This window comes from Bidens hawaiensis, unplaced genomic scaffold (assembly GCF_021521415.1).
Source record: "Bidens hawaiensis isolate Kalapana, Puna unplaced genomic scaffold, B.hawaiensis_p1.1 tig00080294_1, whole genome shotgun sequence".
In the NCBI taxonomy this organism is placed as follows: domain Eukaryota; kingdom Viridiplantae; phylum Streptophyta; class Magnoliopsida; order Asterales; family Asteraceae; genus Bidens; species Bidens hawaiensis.
This window is the reverse complement of record NW_027503673.1, coordinates 1-7,380: the sequence shown is the minus strand read 5'-3', so window position 1 is coordinate 7,380 and position 7,380 is coordinate 1. Positions and strand designations below refer to the sequence as shown.

Here is a 7,380-nt window from a genome sequence, read left to right as displayed (position 1 = left end):
CTCTTTGTTCCCTTTCAAACTCGTCGGCGCCTCTACGTTAGAAGTTCGAGACGACATGTTTATTAACTCATCGCCTCCCCACCATGTTAGCTTAAAACCTGACGCATCTCCGCTATGTTAACTTAAAACTCATCGTCTCCCTGTCATGTTATCTTAAAACTTGTCGTCTTCTCACCATGTTAGCTAAAAAAATTTCTAGCATATCTTTACTACAAACATGAACCATAAACTAATTTAAAAAATATTTAAATATTTTTAATTTTATTGGTTTTTAAATTCTTGTATTAGATTTTGGATAATAATACGATTAAGAAAACTCATGTATACCATTAAAACCGTTTTATATGTACATTGTTCATATATAATTTTTTTAAATAGCAAGATTCATTATATTTAATTTTTAAGCAAACATGACGAGGAAGCGACAAGTTTTAAGCTAACATCCCTGAAAAACGAGTTTTGAGCTATAACATGACGGTAAGACGACAAGTTTTGAGCTAACAGGATAGGAAGACAACGAGTTAAGAAACATGTCGGACATATTAGTAAACGGACAAATATGGAACTTAAATTTTAAAGGGACATATTTATAATTTATATATAAAAAAAGAGACATTTTAAAAAGAGCTTGGTTATCTACACACCCTTTGACTTATTCACACTCTTTCAAGTGAGGTTTCATACGATAGTATAACCCCTATACGATCGTATGTAGGATGTGTGGATAACCAAAGGGTATACTAATAACATATCCCAAATTTCCCCCTTTAACATACACCATATGATTAAAATATGTAAAAACGATACTTTCATAAAACCCATGCACACCAATATATTTATTTTTAATTAAAAAGCTGCATGCTGTTTGTTATTCACAGATTGAAAGTGAAAACTCATGAGATGCAATTGATGGAGGGCATCCAATAAAGAACTCCCATTATCAACTTATGCCTGAAAGTTGAAGTTGACAAATCCAGAATAAAGTACTGCATTTCTTGCACAATGTATAAGTTAACTAAGCATCTCAAAGTTCTTAGGAAAATTTGGACCGTCTGTCCCTTAATATTTTGAGCCCCACCCGGACCATCTCTTCAAAGATGTACAATTTTTTATTACATAGGCCAGTTCTTCACCACCAACATGGGTCCCACATGAGAGATATGTGGGTCCCACAAGCAAATCAAAGCAAAATGTCTTAAGTTAGGATCTATTTACAACCACATTAAAAGCTTGTAATTGGCAATCTATTGGATCAGAAGAAACTTATTGATCATCACACCAAATGTGACTGGGCCCACTACACAAACAGGACTGCCAAGGTGGCATACACATCAGCATCAATGAGAGCCGTTGATTCCCGGAGGAACGGTGGAGATTCCTTGCTTCGAGAGCTCGGAAATAACACTCTCTGTTGACGGTGGGTTGAGACCCAGAGGCAAGGGTAGCCAGGGCTTATTTATTGCTTCTTTCACAACCTTGTCAATGACTTCATCTCCCTACAACAGTATTAGTACTCTACATGTCATAAAATAGTAATGTGAATGCACATGCATATGCATGACAGCAGGAAATGTTGACTTATAATAATCATAATAATAATAATAATAATAATAGTTGTGTTCGTTCGTGAATATTCTAAACAAACATAAATAAGGAAACACAAACAAACGCAAATTAACTGAGAAAATTAAATGAACGTGCTCTTGTTTGCTCCCTAGTCATTCACAAGTAGTGGCTTTAAAATATGCATGATGGCCAATTAATAAGTAACAAATACATTTAAATTAATATGTAAAATAAATGAACATTCAAGGAAGTAATTGAACGACCATTCACGAACGAAAATGATGTGTTTATGTTTGTTCGTTTAGTTGAATGAACAAAATGTTCGTCCATTCATTAAATAAACGAACTTCTAGCTGAACGATAACCAGAATGTTCGGCTGTAGTACGTTTGACCATGAAAGTGAAACATTACCTCTTTTGCAAAGCAAAGAGATTCAAAGTTGTATGAAAAAATTAAGTGATTACCGGATAATTATCAAATGAATTCTTTTCCATGGTTTGTCTACTCTGACTCTGCATTGAATTCCTACTCTGAAATTGAGAAGCATTCTGCAGTTCCCGAATCGTTAATAAGTACATTTTCACAAACAGAAGTTAATTAATTTAATGACGAAAATACACTCACATGAGGAAAATTTGCGTGTGGTGGTACAGTTGGGCAGCCCCATGCTTCAGCTTGTAGCTGCAACACACAATCCATTAAACATTACTTTTATCATTCAAAGACACATAGCAAAACAGATCTTTAGTCAGTTACCCCTGGATAAGGATTCCACATCCAGTTTTCTGAAGACTGCCAAGATGGATAATATGGCGGGGCCCACATCTGAGGTGGCAGAGTGTAATTGTGCGGAGGCGGCCAGGCGGGATACACTTGGGCGGATGGAAGCGTGTGGTTGGCATGATATGGAGGAGGGTAAGCCATAATGGGCTTCTGTGGATAGTAGTTTCTTGGAGTTGTATGTCGAGTTTGAGGCCATTTTCGACCGCCGTCCTTGGGTAAAATATGCCGCCTTTGCAATCTATATTTCTGTTTAAGGTTTAATACAAATAAGATATAAGCGTGTAATATTTCACGATAAGAGTGCATATCTAAAACGACGTTTAGACTAACCTGGAGATGACTTGCAACATTGTGGCGGGTTAAACCTTCAACGTTCATGAGTTCGAGTATGCGTGAAGGTATTGCTTGATCTACACCAAGTTGTTCTACTGCTTGTACAAATTTTTTGTGTAGTTCAGATGTCCAGTCCACCTGAAATATTATTGTTTCATTAGAACTAAAATTTTCAAACAATCGTAACAACACATTAATTGTGATTACAAAAACAGTTTTATTACACTGAGAATCTAAATATTTGAGTGTAAAGATTTAGAAGATTGAATACACAGTAGGGTAGAATAAATTAAATGGGCTTTTTTTTGTCTTTAAAATTATTGAAAAATAAAAAAATGATTGAATTGAATTTCTATTCATCTTTTGGGATATATAAAAGTTTATTTATATATATAACTTATACATGTGTAACTCAATACATACTACTAACCTACACATGTGTAGGAAAGCGGTTAAAATTTTTAGAAACGTTTACAACAAATTAGTTTAATAGTTTTATTATGTACATTAATTACATGCACATTTGTATTTAAAAGCAGGCAGGTTTCTAGTTAAAAGATTTAGGCTTGCTCTTTTTGTTCTCACAATAGTTTGATGTTTTGTAATGAAACTCACCCTAAACAATATAGTTTTAGGTGACTTTCAACCTGTTTGACTTCTTCCCCCTTTGGCTAAATACTTTTATTAAAACACAAGTCCTATGCATCATAGATTTATATTATTTTAAAAGATTGCATCAACCATCATCTTACCTTGATCTTCCTTCGATTAGATTTTGTAGGCCGTGAATTAGGACGCTCGGATGCTTCACTTCTCTTTGTACCATCATTATCAAAATCAGCATAACATTCATTACTTGAAGGTTTGCCAATACCCTCTTCTAAACTCTTGCACAAGTTAGTGTCGGCAATAGTAGTAGTGGCAACAGTATCAGTACCGGTAGCAGCAGCAGCAGTAGCGGGTAGCAGTATCATTATCAACAACTAAATCGTCACAAGTTGTTTCGACAAATTTGGATTCACCATCGTGATCAACACACTCTTTCTCAGTCGATATGTTAGTTTGATCTTGCTCATGACAATTCCCATTATCAACTAATCTCATTCCTTGCTTCAACTGTGGGGTCGATGGAGCCGGATACTTATCGATTTCTAGCAGTACCTCATCATTATGTTCTAGTGTTTGATTAATTTCTTCCTTTATATCTTCTATTTTCAAATGAATGTCTAGATCAGATTTCAATGGTTCAGTTTGTTCTTTCGGTCCTGCATTAAACGCCTGCTCGGAATTTGAACACCTCCATTATCAGAAAACAAGTGAAATGTAACGAAATTATCAAAATACTCAAAGAGAAGTTAAGCGTACCTTGTGAGCCACATGTTGCCATATGTTTCTAAGTTTATCCTCAGAAAGTGGTTTCTCAAGGAACTCAACTGCACCAAGCTAGAGCATGTAATCGAAGAAACAATCTTATTAAATATGCACTTTGAAGGCAATTATCTATATTGATTATTCAAAATCAGCTTTAAAAAAGCAAGTTGTTAGAATTAGTGTGGGGATGTGCTTTCGCAGTTTTGTGGCAAATTAGGATTTAATATAAAATCATCGAGAACAGAAATCGTTAAAATGAGATAAACACGAATGCAAAAACACGTAAAAATAATTTTGTAATGATGATCATTAATTCATTATCGTTTCTGACGCAACGTCAATCACAAACATCTACAACCAATTTGTGACAGAAAATAGAGTCTCAAATGCCCAGTTTTCTAGTAGTGTGAAAACTTACTGCTATGCACTTCATCATGGTAACTTATGTAATTCATGTCTGAAGTAACTGCAATAAATAGAACTCACAGTTTATGATTGATTCAAAGGAATTATCGGATTTACAGACATTAGATTAGTGGTTCATAGAGCTACTGTGATTGTAGGCAAATCGTTGGTGTTTTCAAGAAATTTAAACCTTCCATTTTTGTTGTGTTCGCGCACCTGCAGCAAATGTAATGATGCCATCAGTCTTCAACCGTCAGACCCAAAATCATACAAACTCAAATGTTTGAATTACTTGTAATGCGTATTAATCTCATTCAAAATAAAATACCTCAACTATTGCTACATGAAAGCTTTGTGATTCATCCGAAATGGCTGATAATGCTTCATTCTCACAACAGAACCTAGAAACTGTACATCAGAACACATACAAAATATTTTTAGACCTGTTAAAACTCACTCAAGCAGATAAATTACGTGGACAAAATGTTAATCCGTCTTTCAGTTAATACGCCACTCGTTAATCATCATCAATATAAGAAATGATATGTTCTGGAGTTTTTCTTAGTTTTGATTATTAACACAAGTAAATCTACTTTTATGCATTTTGCTTCATAAGTGTTCGAGATTTTCTCATTCGTGTAGTCAAGAATGTTCCATAAAAGTCATCTATATAACCCCCGGTTATGTTATATGACCATATCATATATAGCATTTTTTTATTTTTTTTGTCACAAAAAATTGTCATGGGACCCTTTATAACAAATGAATTAATTAAGTCTAAATTTTGAAAAGATGAATAAACTTTGTTTATATATATTAAAAATGCTATAAATATTCGAAAGCAACTATACTGACTAAAACAGGTTCATTTATCTACCCTCCCTCCATCTACCTGTCCTCAATCTACCTAAAGAAGAAAGGTACACAACCTAAAAATAATCATGTTTTCGGTTGTAAGGTTGTTTAGTATACCGCTTTCAGCCGCTCATCAAAGAGGCTACTAATAAAAAGTTAATACAAAAAATGCCCGCTAACAAAAAAATATAATTAAAAAAAAATGAATTACTATGCTAGACGTGGAAACAATTCAGGCCCAACACCAAGAAACATGAGTTTGCATATTACTATATTTAGAAAAAAATAATTCTGGTTTAGTGACTAATCATGCTTAACATATCAATCATACAATCTCCCTAACTTATACTTGAAGTGTTTTTGAGAAGAAATCTGTTATGATATGGAGAAGAGAGATAAGGTGTGGTAGGAGGGAGGAGAGAGGAGGTATTTTTTGTGAGCACAAGGGTCATATGGCACCCAAAAGCACTCACAAAAAACACCATCATATGGAGATGGTCTAAATAATTGGAAAATAAAATAAAATACTTGTGCTAAAAGTTAAAAACTCTTTTCACATTTGCAAAACAAAATAAAAATAAATAAATGAAGAACAGTTTTCGGAGTTGAAATAGCTGACCAACATAATCCATTTCTTCAAGTTTTGATCTTATTTCAGTTGCAGAATTGATGTCTTCATCAAGGAGCAAGACTCTAAGACCCTTTGGAAAATCTTTCCATTCCAATAAATCATTTGCAGTGCAAACCATGGCTGGTTCGGCATCGTTTAATTCATCAGATCTTCATATGAAACATCTTGTTTCTTCTAGAAAAAATAAAAAAAAAAAATCAGATAAAAGTTTTCAAAACCTGAACTGGTAGATCAATAGGTTATGCTTTTAGATCTGGATTTAAACTAAGCAGTTAAACACAGATAAGTCAATAAGTCATCCTGTTAGTTAGGATTATGCATAGCCACACATAAAAAATATTCATAAAGTAGAATTCACTTTTAATAATGACTACAATTAAAAAAAACTAGCATAATTCTGTACTTTTAGGGCATAATCCATAATGCAACAAGGTAGATTCTTGATAATCCACACACTGACACACACACACACACACATGTTCTTGAAATGATATAAAGTCAAGAAGATATTCAAGTTAAGAACAACACAAATTAGTTGGGCAATGAGGATTCACCCTAAAAGTCAGTGTGACAAAAACATCAAACATAGGAAACCCCACTTCAGATCTTGATAAAGATTTGAAGATTAGCTGAAAAGAGAAAACATTAAAGGAAGAACAGAAAAGGGGAGGTGCTTATATGGTAAAAAAGGGTTCACAAATGCATGTAAGTTGGAATAAAAAAGAGGAGTAGGTAAGGAAAATAGACATAATAATAATAAACGGAAATTGATGTTACACATGATTCATGAAGTAGAGCTGCACCCAATTGAAGCAAAACTTATGACCTTTACTAAAAGAATTGAAGAAAAAACCGGTGGTGCCAACTGTGATGCCTATCCTTATGTTGCAAAAAGATTCCCACAGGCACTCAGAGAGAGAGAGAGAAGTTATGGAGAAAGATGAGATATGCAAGAAAAAGTCAGCACTAATTGGTCACAATAACCTGAACACCTAATTAGAGAGAGAGAGAGATTTTCAGAAATTACTAAATCATTGTCTTTCCAACCACCATATTTTTCAAAGATTTTGTGTTTGTTTTTAACTTCAGATTTAAAAATCTAAATTTACTGTTTTCAATTAATGACAGGAAGTTGTTTGGATAAAAAAAGACATATGTTATTGGTACATAGCCTTTGGTTATTCACACACCCTACATACGATCGTATGGAACCCACTTAAAAGGTGGGTGTGTATAAGTCAAAGGGTGTGTGAATAACCAGAAGCCGTAAAAAAACAACTAACCTACTACCCGATATGTATGGTTCAAATTTAATTATCTCAACTGTATTCGTTTGAAACCGTTGATAGAAAAAGAAAAAAAGTTAAATTGTTTAATTACTAACATAGAGCAAGTTGTGCTCATGTCATAACTTTTTCTAGTATACTTTTTGTAC

The 7,380-nt window shown here is 33.8% G+C and overlaps 1 pseudogene across 1 annotated transcript; it reads right to left on the bottom strand.

The window, feature by feature from the left end:
• Window positions 1-1,189: 1,189 nt before the first annotated feature.
• On the bottom strand, window positions 1,190-6,869 carry LOC143607201 (two-component response regulator-like APRR2; annotated as a pseudogene). The gene is made up of 12 exons (XR_013148906.1): window positions 6,518-6,869; window positions 5,934-6,119; window positions 4,788-4,867; window positions 4,604-4,675; window positions 4,473-4,511; window positions 4,049-4,126; window positions 3,436-3,961; window positions 2,681-2,821; window positions 2,324-2,596; window positions 2,192-2,248; window positions 2,032-2,115; window positions 1,190-1,496 (listed from the first exon to the last, which is right to left on the bottom strand). The product of XR_013148906.1 is annotated as a two-component response regulator-like APRR2 (transcript).
• Between the last annotated feature and the right edge of the window lie 511 nt (window positions 6,870-7,380).